We start from the raw sequence: 19,958 nt of genomic DNA, 5'->3' as shown, positions 1-19,958 counted from the left end.
ACCACAAAGATAAAAGTCTTTATACTTAATGAAATATTTGTTTACGTAAGTGTTAAATGGAACCTTTTGAACAAACCTTCTTCAGTAAAGTAGAAACTTTAGAACACTTATTCAATAAAATTTATTTATTATGAACCAAATTATCGCACGAGAAAGTGACTTATTTCCCTGATTTTTATAATGGGTATACATAAGTCATTTTGCTTTAGATTACCATTTTTACTGGGAAACCATGTATTTGATGTAAGATAATACGTTTATGTAATGTGCGCAATAGTATTTTATATGAAAGAAGCAGGAATAAAGAAGAACTGATAATTTTATAAGATGTTGATTAAGTAATAAAATTAAAAAAATTTTTGAGAAAATAACTAATTCAAAAGAAACATTAGTTAAATTAGAGGTGTAAGTAAGGAGTTATTTGCATCAAGAGTTAAAATAAGTCTGATTAGAATCAATCAAATCAATTCTAAATGCATTGTTGTTGTTTCAGGAATCTTTACCACCACATTATTTCAAATTAGTTCTTGAATTTTCACAATGCAAAATAATGAATATTAAATGTCCCTACTCTTTAAATAATGATTTCGTGAGAAAAATTGACGCACATGTACTGACGTTGCATATATATGAAGTATCAGAGATTTGAGCAACGATTGGACTATTAGTTTTGTATGCCAGTTACCTGAGTCCGTTGTTCGGATTGGCTAAATTGCATTGGAAGTCGTCTTTGGTAAAAAAGAAACAATTTGTGAAGGTTGTCTTTGCTTTCTTCAATATTGAATTATCGTACGAGCGGACTTATAATTTGAGTGCTTCCAGGGGTTACAAATTCCATACCAAAGTTAATATATTACTCAGTAAGGTGTAGGGTATAACAATATGTGTTATTATAAGACTCTGCATGCATTGTATTTTCTGCATATTCATACATAATTGAAAATAAATAATAGGGTAAAAAACAATAAATCCGGACAAAATAAAGTCAAAAAAAACCAAGTACCATAGTAATATTATCAATTGATTATCAAATTTGGGTGTTAGCCAAATAGTCTATGTTTAAACGAACTTATACTCTTATTTATCTAGATATATAAATTTTGAACATGTTAGTATTGAATGAATGTACATAAAAATAAAAATCCCTTGCAATCTCACGAAAAATCCATTTAAATAACACTATTTTTTAAATCACATTTGGTTCGATTTTGCCTTTACTTTACGAAAATATCAATAGCTTAACTGTATTCATTACTGTGGGTTATATGTAACCAAACATTAGGGTTATAGTTATTGATATTTCAGTAGTACTTACTTCATTTATTATTTGGCATATCATAATATAGTAGTCATCACCAAGTTAAAGAACAATAGCTAAAACAATCCCACACCCATAATAAAAACTTCATTATCAAGTGAAAATATTATTCCGTTTGAAATTACCACCCGCTGTTAGCATTGAAAAGAAGGACCTTATCAAGAGAAAAAAAATTAAATACAACAAAAATAATATGACTACCTCAATCGGAAATATAAAAGGACATCATTCTTTTGTATGATTTTTCTTTGTTCATTCTTTGTTTTTTTTTTCTTGGTGCAAATTGACAGATGTTATTGTTTTCCCTTATTGTGAATGAATGTATGAATAGAAATTTGTTTATTTTTTCTTGTGTAAGTTAGAAAGAAAACGAAAATAATAAAAAATTACTTAAAGGAGTGTAAAAATTCAAACAAAAAGAACAACTTTCGATTTTCAGTTTTGCATTAAAAAATGAAGGTGTTGCGAGACTATAAAGACATCACAAAATTTTTGCATAAATTTTCTTCTTCTTTTTAGCGTCAAATGCAGAATTGATTTTATATGTTAAAATTTTCTCGATGAATTCAGATGACTTAATCAAAAATTTAAAATTTATAAGTTTTAATCTTAAATATTTTAATTTAAGCTACAGTAATTGTATAAAACTGTAAAAGGTTATTTTCTATATAATTTAATCATTTTGCGGTATTTGATTAGATTTTAAACTTACAAGTATTTACTTTAATATTTCTGATGCATTTTCAAATAGTTAACTCGAGTTTCGCAGTTCTGAATTTCATTGCAAAACAAAATTTCCCGTCATAGCTTAATATTATACGTGTATCATTCTCAAAACTTGTGAATAAGCCACAATTTGTTCTCAATATTGGCTCTATTATACAGCACTTGTTTGGCAAATTTTAAATTTTGTATAGACCTAAGATTTTCCCGGATATGATTGTACTATTATTGGTTTGCATGCCACTATTCTACCCGGCGTTTCAATTGAATCGAAATAAATAACTAAGCTCAATCGGGCTTTAGTTTTCATTTGGACAGTCGGAGAAAGGACAGACGCAGATCGGGTACAATATGTGTATGTTGCCTATATTATATATCTCAAACATCTGTTTGCAGCACTCCAATCAGAATCAATAATACTCTTCGAATATTCGTGTATGATTATTATTTTTGTCATTATTGTATTCAGAATTATATTATCTTAGTCAAGTACCAAAAAGTCTCTTGAAACGTGGCATAGTGTTATCCCCATACAAAACCGTTTAATGCTATTGATTTGAAAAAGAACAAAATTTGAATCTAACTTCTTAGTAATAGTCTTGCAAAATTCTTCAATTTTCTAAACACATTGTGTAGCAGTGTCGTGTAGGAAATTAAAACTGCATTACGAATATAGCATGTTTTCTCTCCATTCAATAATTTATTCCACTCTTCAATAATAATTTCTCTCCACTCTCATAAACATTACCTCCTCTTACGTTCTTTTAAAATATTTTAAAAAGCTAGTATTAATTTACATTTTATTCCTATTAAAAAAAAATTTAAATCCTTAATTTTTAATTAAAATAAAATTTAATTCAAAATTAAAAAAATATTATTTCTCAATTTCGCGTTTCTTAAAGTTTCGATTTATAATAATGGAATATTACAATGCAATCAAATATTTAGAATGTGCTGCAATATTCTTAAATTCCAATAAAAGTTCTTTTCCTTAAAGGAAAGCTCTTGTAGTAAGTAGAAATAACTTCTTAATGATTTTAACTTTAATGATATTAACCATTATCCTACCTTAACATTATTTGAGAGAATATTATTGTTATTATATTATTAATATTACGCATAAACAAACAAACATACATTACTGCTTTACAACTTTCAATTTATTCTACTTAACGTACAATATTATTTAATTTACAGTTTTCTTACGCATGTATGTCACTCAATTTTGAGTGAAATTTTATCATTATTTACCATTCTGCAAAAAATATTTCTTTTCTTTTATTCTTTTAATTTTTACTCAGAGCCCAGATATTTAAAAAACAAAAAAAAAAAGAGTATGAGAGCATAATATAATTTGCGTTTCAAAATATTTGAAGAGAAAATTTCCTTAAAGGAAAATTAAAAATTCGATGTTTATGCGCAGTATGCTCTGGGCGGAAAATTATTATTTTCCGAAATGAAAAATTATATTATAAATTTTTGTGTATGTTTCAAATACAATTAGATAGGCTCTTTTTGTTCGCTCTTTTAATATTGCTCAGTAAAACAAAAAAAAAATAAAACAAAAAGAAAATAAAAAACATATGATTTTATGTTGTTGGCCAAATTTTTCCACTTTTCGTATTTTGTATTTGATTAAATTTTGATTTAAATTTTGCTGATTTTCTTTAAAGTTAAGAATAAGAAAATTTTAGTGATGATAAATTTTTCATTTTTTGAAAAGGGTTTTAAAAGATTGTTTAGAGCAGAAATCGATCGAAATAATGCTGTGACCTTGACGACTTAATATATGTAGATGTTTTTAAGGAAAATATATTTGTCAGTACTTTAATATAGATAAGAAATTTAAAAGATATTAATTTTTTTCTCAAAATTCAAAAAGCAATATTGAAATGAATATTGTTAATGCAAGTAAAAATACACTTTTGAAAAAAATTGCTCAATCATTCTGCTAAATAAATTTTTTGGTTAAATCATTTTGTCATGATTTACTCTTAAATTTAAAATATAAATTAAAAAGAAGAGGAAATTGAGATTGCCTGTTGCTTTATTTTATTATCAAATTCATGTATTTAGTTTTAATATTAAATTTTTAAATACAAATACCTGATTAATATCCTTGCAATATTAGATAATAAGATAAGGCAATATCTTAAGAATGGACTAAATTTTTGTTCTCGCAATGTTTATACCATAATTTTAAAATTTTATTAATTATTTTGTAAATTTTACGAAAGTCATAGGATATTATCATGTAAATAGTTCCAAATTATTCAAAACTTTTAATGGAAATAACTTTGAAAAGAAAGCAAGTGTGCTATCTATACATACGGGGAGAAGTTATTCAAATGAAAATAAAATTGAAATGCGCTTTTAAATACAAAATAATTTTCATTTAAAAATAAAGAAAAAATATAATTGCTACAATTATACAAAAGAATTAGACAATATTGAAGAAATAAAATTCTCAATGAAAAAAAAAATGTGCATCCTTTATTCATACAATTTTAATTTAACTGTCCATAAACCGTTTTCAATTAAAAATATTCTTGATATCAAGTTTAATTATCCTCTTATAAGTCTATTATGTGTATATTTTGGTTTATAACAATTTTTCTTTATTCTTGCTTTTATTTAAACATTTTTATAAAGGTATATTCAAAATATATGTATATGTATGTATGTATTAATATTCAAGAGGAACAGTTATATTTCTACGTATTATATACAATGTATCGTTCCACTGATACCTTAAATCACGTTTTATATGCGTATTTTCTAAATATATCCTTTTTAAAAAAATTAGTATTAAAAGAAAAAGAAAAAATTATTATTACATTTTATAGTATTATTATATAGTATTGTTATATAAATGTATACACTTTTTTAATTACTCTTCGTGACGTCACTTTAAATTTATATCCTTGCTTATATAATTTTCATTTATTACAAAATCTACCTACATACATACATACGAGTATATGTACATCTGCAGACACAACTTTGTATAATAAAAGTGTTTAATAGATGAATCTCTTTTTCATAACATAACAGTTTGTTTAATCAAAATACAAGAATTATTGGGCAACAATAAACATCATAGCATTTAAACTAGATAACATAACATTATGTTATTCAAGTGTTCATTCATTCGTTTTGTACTAGTGTTTTTATAAGCATAAATTATATCACATTGTCATAACATAATATAATACTAGGACATGCTACAACATTCGCTTCGGCTTTAAGAATATTTTTGTGTTTCTTAGGCTTTCAGAACGTCATATTGTAATTTTATTTGATATTGTTTGAAATAAAGATATCTCGTTATATTTTCCAATTATATCAAAACATTTTCAGCAGGTTAATAATATTGTTAACAGTTTAGTACTCGTAATAATTTCTATCCTTTTATAAATTTTTCTCTCGCTAAGAAAACCTTAATTTATATTCTCAATGTTTACTATTCATTTGTTTTATACCATTTGAATTGGTGTTTTTTTTCTCGCAGCCTTTTATTTTGACTCTGTTTCTTTTAATGTCGCAATCAGAACTAATTGTTGTAATGACAGATCAAAAATAAAAAACGTCAATATTCGGAAAATAACGAACGAAAATGAATGTGGGGAATTCGAAAGGGAAAAAAAATCTTTTATAATTAAAAATAAATTGCGGAATTTTTCTCTTTTAGAAATTTCAGGGAAATTTATTAGACGATAAACATGTAATGTAAAGATATAAATTATATGTATTTAACATGTACCAAATGTTATCAACTTATCAGTGATACGAAGATTTTCTTTTGTTTAAACAAACGAAGGAGTGAAAATAATGAGTGAAACAATAATTAAATTTAATTTTGTATTGCGTGTATAACTGTTACTCAAACTACAAATTCGGATATTGTATTTAAAAAAATAATGTGCAAGAAAATAGAGAGAAGAGAGAAAAATAACCGGAAAAAATGATTTCGTATTTTTTCTTTTTTGCACTGTCATTTTCGTTTCCCAAAACTTGTGTATATCTTATGCATAAGAATTATACATAAAAACGATATAATAATAACCGTTATCAGAAATTTTCAGTTCAACACATTTTTCCATTTTACACAATTTGAAATGCTAGCCGATAACATTTTATTCTGTTAAAATATTCCTTTATTTTTATTATTCGATGTTTTTATATTTTGTTTTTATGTTATCACATTTAATTCCTTTTATTCCGTTATTTATATGCTCTTCTAATACAATTATTATTGCATACATACATTTTTGTATACATATGTATGTAAATGTATTCTATGCATATTTATAATTTTTTGTTGTTGTTATTTTTGGTCTGTTATTTAATTTTTATGTGTTTTCTTCTTTTATATTGTTTTTATGTTATTCGCTCTTATGTTTTGCTAATATATGTAGATATGTTTTATTTATGTATATGTACATAAAAATATATTCTATAATTAAATATACAAAGAATAAAATTAACAGGGAAGAACCATTCATATAATGTGTATATAGTATAGTTGCAGAAAACAGGCATTATAAGTATAATAGTATACAAAAAGAGAGATTCAGTTAGAAAATCTATATAATAAGAAAAATTAAGAAGAACAAAATAAAAACATAAAACAGAAAAAATAAAAACAAAATAAAAAATTAACAAAAATAAAAAGAAAGAAAAAAAAAATCTATCTTTAAGTACCATTTCTATGTTCTCAATATTTTTATATTGTACATCCAATTCAGTCTAGAGTCGGAAGTCATCTAGATTACACGTTACGTATAAAATATAATGATATTTTTTCTCGCGCGCGTGATAAATTTTCTTTTCACATATGTTTAACATATTTTCCATTCTGTATTCTTAAATTATGATGAAATTAAAAGAAAAATTATACGAAAAATATTTAAAGAAAAAAGTGCTATAGTTTTCTCGGTTGAATTTTAAATTTCGCGTTTTTTTTTTTTTTGAAAATAAAAAAGCGAAATAATCGTGTAACGCGATATTATTATTATTATTATTATAAAAAATAAAAACAAGAAAAATAAAATAAAATTAAGTTTTTTTTTTATTTTTAGTTTATTATTGTCCTCTTAAATTAGTGCATATATATACCGAGAGGGTACGTACATATGAAATTCTTTATAATCAATATGCAAAATTAAAGTAACAAAAAAAAACATAAATGAAAAATTCAATTTAAATACTAGATAAAATAATTTAAGAGAAGATTTGTTAAATAAAAAAAAACGAAAATATAAAGAACATTTCATTTTTACATACCAACATACCGTAAATGAAAATATGTATGTAATTATTTTATAATATTATTACATAGATATAATGTTATATATAGAATTCTTGTGGAATATAGATGAAAATATCTGGAAATAAAATTAGTATAAAATAGTGCATAAAACATAATTAAAAGAATATTCATTACTATATTATAACAATATATTATATTATGTATACATAAAAACATTTTAATATCATGGAGTATAAAAGAATTCATGTTAAATAACAAGAAATTTAAGAAGATAATTATTTAAATATTATAAAGAAAAGAGAATAAAAATAAAAAAAAATGAAAAGTAAATAAAAAGTGTTTTAATTAATTGAATGCAATTTGATTTTTTAATTAGTTTTCAAGATAAAATATATATATACAATTTATATATTATATATTTTTGTATATATATACAAAAGATTAGTATATGATAATTATTATACAAAAATGAAGAGAAAGAAATAAAAAAAAAACTAGAGAAAAAATATAATTAGTATATTATTATTGAATAAAAATCAAATAAATATTTTACATATATATATATATATATATATATACATGTATATGTCATTATAATAAATTATAGTTGAAAATAAATTTATAATAATAATTAGCTATATAATTCATATTTTGAAAATATCAAAATTATAAAACTCATACCCTATAGAAATAAAATAAAATTAATGAAATTTTTTTTTAAATAAATTTAAAAATAAACTTAATTAATTAATTAATTAATAGTGGATATAAAAAAATATATAAAAGTATATCATTATAATTATAATAAATTATGCATCTATGCACATATATTTTGAAAGTGAATTAATCAATTAAATATATCTAATCAAAATAATAACTAAAGAAAAGAGAAATACGCACACAATATTCAATAATTATAATATTAATAAATAATTAATATTCTATATATATTAATATGTGTACACATTATTCAATATTTAAAGTAGTATTATGTGCATATAATATACACAAATATAACGAAATTAATTAAAATAATTAAAAATCTCTATAAATAATGTACAACTAATAATATAAAATTATATATAAGTAGTACTTAAATATATATAATATATAACAATTTTAATAATTGGAATAGTTAAACACATATTATAGGTACTTGTAAGGAATACAAAATTAATAATAAATAAAAGTGATTTAAATTTAATATAATTGTAATATTAATAATATGTTAACGAAATTATTGTTTTAACATATTTACTTATTAACTCAAAAAATATAGGTACTTTATATTTGGAAAATAAAGTGAGTAAATTTTTATATTAATTTTTTTATATTACATATTTGGTTCTTCTAATAATATTTATTATAAAATATCTATGTCATTTAATTTCAGATTCGAGACTTAGTTTGTAATTTTACTTTTGTACTAATTATAACTTGAATTTCGGTACCATAACACCTACTCTAATAGATAAAATGAATTTTCTATTCAAAAAATTCACCAAAAATAATTTCAATAAAATGTTCTTGTTGCGTATATAGGATATAATGTGCGTATATAGTATATACTATATTATATTCAAAATAAGTATTTGTGTATTTCATATGCAAATGAACCTTTTACTTATTTTGGAAATATATACAATAAAATTATAGGTAGATATAATTTTATATAAAAATATTTAATTCTATAGAGCGAGAAATTGTGTTATTGTTATACTACTAGATGTGGGTAAATTTGAAATGAAAACATTAAATCAGGTTATGTATGTGTTAATAAGTATATAAGTGTCTATATATAAGAAAATATAGACGTGCTTATATTAAGTGTCTCAAAATATGCATCATCCCCTCTCTTTCTACTTTCGTATAGGTAAAGCAAATTTGAAATCTGGAATTCTTCATTCAATATTATTTCTTAATTGCAAGAAATGAGAAAAGAAAAACAAATTTATCATATTTTTTTTTCAATGTATGTAAATAGGTTAAGAAAAATTTAAAGTATAAAGTTACCTACTTTTTTCGGTTTGATTTTTCCTCTTTTTTTTTTTGCATTTTTCAAGCTGTTATTGAAAATTTAATGTAAAATTAAAGTTATGAATGAATAACCTACATATATAAGTATATATATGTGTATATGAAAACTATGTAGACTAAATAAAAAGGATTTTAAATTTTTCAAACATTTTTATATATACAATATCTTTCTTGTATTCCTGTATAGCTAAATGTATAAAGCACAAACCTACAAAATGATTGAATTTCTTGACACGTTATTCTTAAGGATGTTTACTTACTTATTTTTAATTTTGCTCTAGTGATTTTTTTTTTCTTTCACTCTCAAGTAGATTTTATAATAATATTGCATTGATTTGAAAAGTTTAAATATTTATTTTATGGAATACCGTAAGTTGTATATAATATTGTATTGAAAAAGAAAAAGGACATTTAAACTTGTAGAAAATATTAGAGCTCCTATTGTATAAGGATTCCAAAAAAAAAAAAAATAAATTATTAGGGAATAAATTTTCAATATTTTGCTCTGCTTTTATTCTTTAACTTTTATATAGGACATTAAAAATTTATTTTGTTAAATTTAAAAATTTCATTTTGAAATTTAAAAAAATTTTTTAAGTAAATATTTTTAAATTTTTGAACTTCTTAATTGGAAAACTTGAAATTGAGCCATGATTGTTTAAATATTTTCAATTTATTTGAATTCTTAAAAAAATTTTTATAAAAAATTTTACAAATAAAAATAATTTTTATGAATTTAATTTCGGAGTAACCTAATAAAATTTGTTTATTATTAATTGATCAAATAATTTAAAAGTTAGAATAATATTCGTTACTGAAATTGGTTCATTTCTTTTATTCCAGAACGGTAAATTTCAATACATTATTGTCTTTTATACAAAACTAAAGTCATACAAAATATTCATATACATATATATAAGGATTAACTTAGATTTATCAACGGTTTTTATTTTGTAAAATAAATTTTACTGAAAAGCAAAATATTTTATGACAAAAAAAAAATGAGATAAGAAACGGATTAACATTATGTGGAACAAACTCTTACATTATGTTCATACAAATATTTTATATTACATACCCCAATAGATTACAAGGAACGTAATAAGTTTTTCATGTTGAAATATGTAATATGTATAAATTTTTATGAATTTAAATTTCATTCTAAAATTGATTGTGTTTTGTGTCATTTTCTTGAAAGATGCTACGTTGTAACGTATACATATATCGTAATATAATATAAAGCGATAAATAACAAGATGCGGTAAAATAAGTAGAATGTGTGCGACGCATTCATATTTTAGATATTATTATAAAATATTAATTTTATGATTTATTGTATAATATTCGTATATTAGTTCCAAAAATAATCCCAAATGCAGTGGTTGAAAATTGCAAAGATTTATAAGTGCCTATATGAATTTATTCATTTAGGTCTTTAGTTTACTATAAACAAGCTCTATTTATGAAGCTCTATTTATTAATCTATGGATTTACTTTTTTATGGATAAGCTAGAATTGTAATTTAGTTGGCGATGTTTCTTAATATTGCGTTCATGAATGCAAATAAAATTCAAACTGTAATGGTAATTTTTCTAATTTATTCGTTATACGAAATAAAACAATAAAGGTTTTCAAATCGGGATCTATTATTGAAAAAAAGTGCCAAATAAGTGAACCTCTGGTAGAAAATTTGCAATGTAAAATTGTTGAATACTTGACAATTATTATGTTATAACCGGGAAGCGTAAACTAAACATTTTTTTACAAAATGTCGCTGTGCCATTGTTTGTATTCGTGTATCTTAATTTCGGCGTAATCGATTTTAATCCAAATTTATACTTGTGTTTGTCTTGGTTAGGTATCTCAGGTCTTGGGAATGGGACGTTTACAACGGGTCAAAATAGATTATTCAAAATAGATTAACTTGGAATTTTATATATAAATTATTTTTCTTCCCCAAGAAATTAATTTGTTTTATAAATTTCTGATTTAATTATTCTATTTTAACTTTTTTAATTAAATATAATAAATTGTTTTAAAACCAATGGTTTTTAAAGTAGCACTTTTCCTTTCAATAGGTGAAAATACTATTAATAATAATCAATTATATTACTTAAATTACTTCATGTACTAAATATATTTAAAAAATTGCATACATTTAGGATGATGGTGTATGTAATTTTTGTAATAAAACAAAATATAATTCAAGGGTTCTTTGCATCAGTTGAGAAAAATAATTATATTTTTTGTTGGAATATAATTTCCCTTTAGCTTTCAGTGTTTATAGAAATTTGAAAAATGTTACAGTTTCGTAAATAATATATGGTGCGGAAAATTCGAATTTGAGAAATTTCATGAAACGATAAATTGAGAGGGAGTGGAGGTAGAAAAAAATTTATTAGTGTCTGAAAACTGCTAAATTTCCGACTTGACCTCTAAAACTTGCTGTGGTAAGCCGCGGTAGAAGAAGCCATTCCCCACTACTTTTTTGCCTTTGTAGAATTTAAAAAAATGTTTGTAGAAATAAAGAAAAAGTGACATTTTAGAGGGGTGAAATGGTTAAAAACTTTCTTCTACAGAAATAAGTTTCTAGTAAAGATTTATGTACACATGAAACTTCAGCTTTCTATCTTCAAGGGTGAGGAAGTTTTCTAAAAGTTTCCACGGATGGACGGACAGAAAGAAACTAATAACCATTTTTTTTTTAATTTTTTTCGGAAAGGTGTTGAAAATCAATGATATTGATAATACCGCAAGGTCTAATTCTTGAAAGTTGTCGTGGTTAATCTTGCTTAAAAATAGTGCTATCACTTTTATGAATTTTATTTAAATTGAACGCCGAAAATACAATGGAATTTGTGTAAGATCTCTATGAACTTGCAGTAATTAACCTACTAAAAATTTAATACTAATTCGAGAATAGTCGCTTGAGAAGTTATAACAAAAACAGAAGATCTTGTGCCGCATTCATTTTACATAAATTATTACATCTTGTACTACAATTTTTAAATTTTCCTCTGAATTCTTTTTAACCTTCATAATTTATTTTTAAAATTTTATTAAATTTAATTATCCTATATATTTTTAATTGATAACTTTTTGTATAATTTGCTTAAAGTTTCACTCGCTTTTCATAAAAAATTCAGGAAAAAAATTATATTTCAACAATGCGGCATACTTATTCAGTGTTGTTTCACATTATCATATTGGAATCTATATTTTAAATAACTTTAATTGGATTTTAATTGACAATATCATTATAAAATTAAATGTAGGGTAGTAATTGACAAGGTTAAGCCCTTTTATAATAAAGTATTCTCAACATAAATGAAGTGCTAATGAAATAATTTTTGTTTAATTAATATTATTGGATGTGAACATTGTTATATTCAGAATTTTTAAATTAATTCAAACTAGTAATTTTGTACTTTATTGTGCAACAATGTAAATATATTTTATTAAATATCCGATATTGAAATATATTGAGGAATATTTTTAGAAAATTTTGTAAAAAATTTAAGTTTAATGCAATATAGATCAAGTTAAACGAAAATCATTTGGAAAACTCATGTAGTTTTTAATAAATGAAAATGAAATTTTAAATAATGCCTTATTTAAAATTATAAATCTGGAAATGTTTGATATATTGTAGTCAACATTTTGATTTACTAAAACAATTTCTGAAATTTTGAAATTAAACTTGTTTTAGAACATTGTAGTTTGGGTGAAGAACTCAAATAATGAAATCTAAATTATTTATACTTGTAGTATAGGTGAAAATCTAAAACTGATTTTAATGAATCCATTAACTCCTAAATTTAATCAATTCAATGTAATTTTATTCATACTATATAGAGGACATTAGCATCAACAGATTTCTACACAATGTCTATAAAAAAATTGAGTCCTTAAGAACATGAAAATGATTTTCTATAGTGAAAATCTTAGTTTGATCTACTATTTTTATAGGTAACAAGGACAATAGAAAATTTGTATAACAATCCGCTATAATATAATAAAATTTTTCTTAAAACATAACATTTTCTTTTATGTAAGCACAATCTAGTTAAAGGTACTTAAGTAATATATAAGTTCTTGTAAAAAAGTTTTATAAAGAATAATCTTTTTTTTTCCATTTTTTAATTTTTTTAAAGGAAACAATTCCTTTGTTCATAACTTTTAATTTTATTACAAAAATTTTATTTCTTTTGAAAAAATTTCTTCAGTAAAGTTTAAAATCTAATTGTTAAAAGATTATTTTAAAAAAATATGTAGAATATTGAAAATTGTTAAAGAAAATCATTTTGCGGACATGAAAATTATGAAATCTTTATAATTTTTTGATATTGTGAGGGTTTTGTAAATACAACCTACATAATTTTGTTTGATTTCTGTTTTAGAAATTTCAGTATACCTTTATATATACCTACTTTTTTTTTTATTCTATTATGTCCTAAATTTTGCACAGCAGGTGTGTATTTAAATTACAATATGAAGATTTATTTTTGATTAAATATCTAAAAGAGAAAAATAGGTTAAATTTTGTGGAACCATACTATTTTTTTTTAATTGATAAATTTTTCAATAAAGTAAATTTGTTTTTTAAAAAATTCTGATGCCCCATAAAAAACAAATTTCAATTTATTTTTTAGCACTTCAGGTACGATAGGATTTTGGCAGCATGTACTTGTAGAATTCAAAAAGTTTTTGTTATATTTTAACATTTTTGTAATACTTTTTGGGATGAAATTTATTTACTGTTCAGAATATTGATTTTTGAAGAGGCAGACCGCCAAAATACAAAAATTGTACAAAATTTTCTATTGTCAAAAATAAAGTTCAAGAAACAAACTTGAAATTTGAAGATTAAATTTAATACTTAATGGCATTCTCAAGAAATAAAGTGTTGAAATTATAAACTATATGGAGATCAAATAATATGATCAACATTAGCCCCAACTATGTTTGGTATTTAATTGCATTAATATATGAAATAGATTACTCTGTCTCTTTTTAATACATGTGTAACTTAATTACTCTTTCCATAACCTTTGAATAGAGCACAAGTATCAAACTCAACAAGTTATGGGCCCAGCAACGATTACACTGCGCCACTCTACTACACAGTAATCTAGGATTCAAGAAATTTATTTTTTAAAAGTAAGTTTCTCAAAAGGCTTGTTCTATTTTTTATTTTTATTTTTATGCATTTTATTTTTATGCATATATTCTCTCGTTTATGCCCAAAAGACCTCGAATTTGATGATTTCGATTTGATTTGATTAATAATAATTATGTTTTTTAGAAATTTAATATGAGAAATAGAGCATTTTCCGCGTCATAGCAATCCGCTCGAATCGCGTAATTCTTGCCTTAATAAAATTTTGTTAGATTATTATATGAATTTAAGGAAAAACGGAGACTTAAAAACTTGCAGTATTTGCTTTATTTTTTTCGATTTTATATAAGAAATGATTAATATATCAATTATTTTAATTAAACAAAACAAAAATATTTTTCTAACATGCGAAATGAATAATCGCAAACTATTTTTATTCAAAAATTAATTTTATATTAAAACAAAAATATGGTTGGGTCATTGAAGTATAAACAATTTTAGAACAAAATTTGTTTTACATACAAAACAAATTTTTGTTTTTCTTTTTCATAATACTAAAGCAAAAAATTATAGCCATAACAAACCATCTGGAACACGTGATAATACAAGAATAATTATTGTAAATGCTTTTTTAAATGTCAAAAAGGAGAAGAAATTCTTTTTGTACAGCATAAGGAACAGGAGGCGTTATGTACGATAAAGCTTATGAAATTTTAAAATTCACTATTAGAAAATTCATTCGTCTTGGGAAAGGAATATGCTTGGCATGTTAAAAAATATTTTATTTCACGAAAATCTTTTATTTTCCACTTAGATTTTCAACAAAAAAAAAACAAACCTTTATGATTTTTTCTTTTATTTTGTTGACATTAGTTTTTTAGGAAAAAAAACAGAAACTCAAAATAAACTTTATACACCCAAAGTGGTATTTAACAGAGATATAAGAACTAAAAATAGTCCTTGGAAAGTTAGAGGGAATTTGAGTTTTTTTTTAATTTTTTCTTGCTATTTTAAGACCATTGCAAAAATTTTTTTGTAGAAAGGAGAAATAGTTTTCTTTTAACCATGATAAAATCTTAAAAAAAAAGTATAGAGCTTCGGCAATATAATCGTCTCTTTTCTTATAATTCTCATACATACATTTGAAATTTCTAAATTGAATTTTTTTCTTTTCAATTTAAAGTTTTTTATTTGGAAAAGGGAAAAAGAAAATTTCGAAAAGTTTTTAATTTTTGTAGACAATTTTTTTTATTGAAATCGAAAAGTGCGTTACAAAGTTGTTCTTTTATAATAGAAAAATTATTGAATTTTGTTAAAGATGATTCGATTTTTTTTTTTTAATGATTGCATATTGTTAGGAACTTTTATGATTTTGCTATTGATTTTGGATTTATATTTGATTTAATGAAGTATATTGTATGTATACATATAAGTAATAATGTTTTAGAGTTTTCACACTTTGTCTTCATTTAGTCTTACTTTATAACATTTACAGCGTTGTCTAAAAACTGGCAAACTGTTCTGTTTGTAAATTCAAACTGCAGGAGAAGTTAAGAAACACATACTTGCATATATACAGCATAAAACATATGAAAAGCGTTTCTTTTTGGAAAAGGACGAATTAGTTAAGTAATAATCAAATTAACTAAATATTTTTTAATTTGCAAAAAGGTTTGAAGCCAAAATTAAGCTAAGTTTCATACAAAACAAAAAACAAGGTTTTAAGTTTTTGCTCAACTATTGAAAAGTTATTAAAAATATTTGCTTAAAAATGAATTGATATGCAGTTATTTTGTAATTTAATTTCTCCAATTCATTTGGTTTGATTATCAGCATTGTTTTCACTTGTACGAAATATTGCTCACATAATATGAAGCAACTCTGTTTCTAATTTATTACAAAGAACTAAGTGAACTTTTTTATAATCAAGAACAATAAATTCAATTTTTGTTCAGTAATCAACATATTTAAATAAAGACACTTGTGTATATCATTTTTGGTGTCCATTGTGCAACACACTAGGCTCTTAAATGCGTCCATATACTATTGTTTATACTGAAGAAGACTAATTGCTATACAAATAATTAAAAGCTATAAATCCAAAACAGTGAATATTTTAATTTAAAATATTCAGAAATGCTCTAATCCATTGTGTGCACTTGAAATTTTTTTTTTTTTTGTTTTAAGATAAAAATTGCCTAACACTTAAATTTAAAAGCAATTTCAGATATTTTTAAAACTTTTCTAGACTGTTCATTTGCAATGCCTCCTTTTTTTTCTTTCGTTTTTCTTCTTTTTAAATCATTCGAAGTACTTAGAACAAAAAAAGAAGAAAAATTAAAAATTAAAAAAGTTACAAGCCTTTTCAATTCCAAACCTTTCATTTATTAAATTAATCCTTTTCATTTAAAATTATAGATAATGTTAAAAATTCGAGAATACCGAAATGTATTTAAGTGAAAATTAAAAAGGTATTTGAATTTTAAAGATAAAACTCTACACATTAAGAAAAGGTAAAAAAATTAAAAAAAAAAAAAAGTATTAAAAATTATACTTAAAGTGCATATTAATTCATTTTTATTAGTATTTCCATTGCATCATCATGAATATTTTTCCGAAAACCAACCATATATTATAAATATGCAAATTCAGGCACATAATCATACCAAAAAATACTACGTTATTGTACCCATACAGAATATGTGCAGGTATTTATTATGTATACAGGTTATAAATGATTTTGAAATTTTCATCTTATCTACGATTTTAAATAAAGTTTTTTCATTAATTTAACCAAAAATTATTTTAAGCAAAATTAAGGAATGCATAATTTTATAGTATGCATAAAACCGAATTTAATCCTTATAAGTATTCTTCCTAAAATATTTTGAACTAATTTTAGATTAAGTTGATTTAAAATAGATTTTGGGCTTTAGTAGCTTTACATTAAAAATTTATGGTTTATGAATGTATTTGCATGCATTTAGGCGTATGCATATGGAGTACGCAGAACAAAAATACGATCAACTCAAGTGTTTACGTATAATTATTAAGAGAAATTTGTTCTTTTCGTAATTTTGTTATAAAAATTACTAAAAATTTTAATCTATATTATTATGAGCCCGGGTGGAAAAAAAACTTTTCTAGACCCATTAAAAACTTTTAATAAACGCTATTAATTCTAAAAAAAAAAAATTTTTTAATTTTTAAGAAAATATTCAGGCTTTTCACTTTTTTCTAGTTCCAGAGTTTGGTTTTCCAAGACTCTAGAGTCTGATTAACTGTGAAATAAAAAAAAAAGCATTTATTACATTTGGCAACATGAGGAAAGAGCAATTTTTTTTTTCTTGTTTTTTGATATCTAAACAAAAAAAGAAAGGAAAAAATAGAAAAAAAAGAGGACAATAAAATTTCTATAAAATTTTTTTTTTTGGAAATTTTATGAAAAACCGGAGATTATGGTCAAAATATCATTTGGATAATTTCTTCTTTTTTTTTTTGTTTTCACAAATGAATTTTTAATTTGCAAATGAAATTTCATGCTGTCTACATGTATATTCTTTTGTTTTAAAGTTCACATATTCAAATTTATTTGGAATTTATTTAAATCTAAATCTATTGCAATAATCACATTATATGTATATCTATAAGTAATGTCATATATATGATTATGTATGTATTGTGTCCCATATAATATGTAATAAGTACTGTGTGCATACTGAATAAAATATGCACAGATATGGTCAGAAAATGGACCTACATTTTATTATGGTAGTATACAGTGCGATATAGTAAGCTTGTATATCATACAATTTATTTATTTATTTTAATGAATTTTAGAAATGAAATAAAAATGAACAACGAAAAACAAATGAATTTTTGTAAAATTTTGTATGCATATAATATATATATATATATATATATATATATATATATATATATATATATATATATATACTATTATAAGCTGTTTATCGTATATATAATCGAATTAAAGAAACATATCAAAATATTGAAATCACATTTTATTGTTACTTATGTATAATTCAAATTACAAATAATGCAAAAAACACAAAGTAAGGGGAAGTCTCAAATTTTAATGCTATACATTATGCAACAAAAAAGATCATTGAATGAATTATAAAAATTTATATACTTACATATTTTTTAAGCCATAAATAATATATAAAAATATATTTGTGATAACATTTAGTACACAGGGTGAATCTACAACGTGGTGTGGTGTAATTGGGTGCAGAAAAATGGGACAATATAATGAAAAAAATCTTGGCTTCCGTAATTGGATTTATTCTGGAAACCATTCAGTCTACAATTAGATTATCTCGGAAACTGGGCATTGAAAATCAAAATTTTTTTTTGAAAAATAAAATTTGAATAGGGTAAATTTTTTAGTGATTGACCACTTTGTTTTTTTTATTGCCTTGCTTCCTCAATAACTTTTTGAATAATGCGTCAAACGACACGCTGCTTTTTTTTAAAGAGCTTGTTTTCAGCTTTCTAATGTATGTTAATTTTTTTCAATCGGTACAATAAGAATTTATAAATTTATAGTTGCATGTTTTCGTATGTCAAGAAATTTTATATCTAAATTATTTGCATCCATCTTCCATTGTTTATTTTATAATCTGAAATTATAAAATAACAATCTACGCAGCCATGTAAATAGTTGAACTACTCTGATTCAACAGTATCACTATAATATGTATGTACGTATGTATATTTAAAAAGAGAATTTGGATCCAATTTTATGGATATGATATAAAATAAATTAAAGTTTGATTAAAAAATCAAATTAGTTAAATGTCTTGTTGAAATTTCGACGTGAGGGAATTTCATATTTTATTAAAGTAAAAGTTTTTTCTTTTTTGTGTTTATTTTCTAAATTTTTAGTTTTTTTTTCAGAAGAATTATAAATAATAAAAATTTTTAATTTAAAAACTAAATAAATTTATTATCAAATGTTGAGATAATGCCCTTCTACAGCACGTTTTTAGCTTTTATTTAATTTTTAAATTTTAAATGTAAAAATAACTTTGAACTTTTGTGGAAAACAAATTAAATAAATTTTATATAACTAAATTCATAATTCAAAAATGTAAATTTAAAAATCCACAGTGAAAATTTAGAAATTCTATATAAAAAAGTCTGCAAAGATTTTCATCATGCTGATTATTCTCAATACGCGTTTTAAATAAGCTTCGAAAAAATTAATTTTTACATATTTTTTGAGAAAATATTTCAGCATATAAAATTTATATTAAACGCAAATTTTTTTTTCAAATTCAAATTTAAGAATTTGACAAAAAAGAAACATTATTTTTTAAATTGTTTTGAAATTTTTGTGTAATTTTTTTGAATTTTGCATAAAATAAGGCGTTCTTTTTTTAATTTAATTAATTTAGTATTATGAAAAAATCTGTATTAATAAAAATTAAGGAACACACTTGTAAAAACTGCTGTTAAATTTT

At 22.8% G+C, this 19,958-nt stretch overlaps 1 protein-coding gene across 1 annotated transcript in view; it reads left to right on the top strand.

Moving 5' to 3' along the window:
- The first annotated feature begins 8,451 nt into the window (after positions 1 to 8,451).
- Positions 8,452 to 19,958, top strand: part of LOC129606985 (uncharacterized) — a 248,231-nt gene continuing 236,724 nt past the window's right edge. Inside the window, exon 1 of the mRNA XM_055517651.1 lies at positions 8,452 to 8,615. The gene's annotated coding sequence lies outside the window, so the exon portion shown is untranslated. The remainder of the gene's footprint in view (positions 8,616 to 19,958) is intronic.

The sequence above is a fragment of the Condylostylus longicornis genome, unplaced genomic scaffold (genome assembly GCF_029603195.1).
Source record: "Condylostylus longicornis isolate FDR11 unplaced genomic scaffold, ASM2960319v2 ptg000023l, whole genome shotgun sequence".
In the NCBI taxonomy this organism is placed as follows: domain Eukaryota; kingdom Metazoa; phylum Arthropoda; class Insecta; order Diptera; family Dolichopodidae; genus Condylostylus; species Condylostylus longicornis.
The sequence above is the reverse complement of the archived record's forward strand: the minus strand, read 5'-3'. Positions and strand labels throughout refer to the sequence as shown.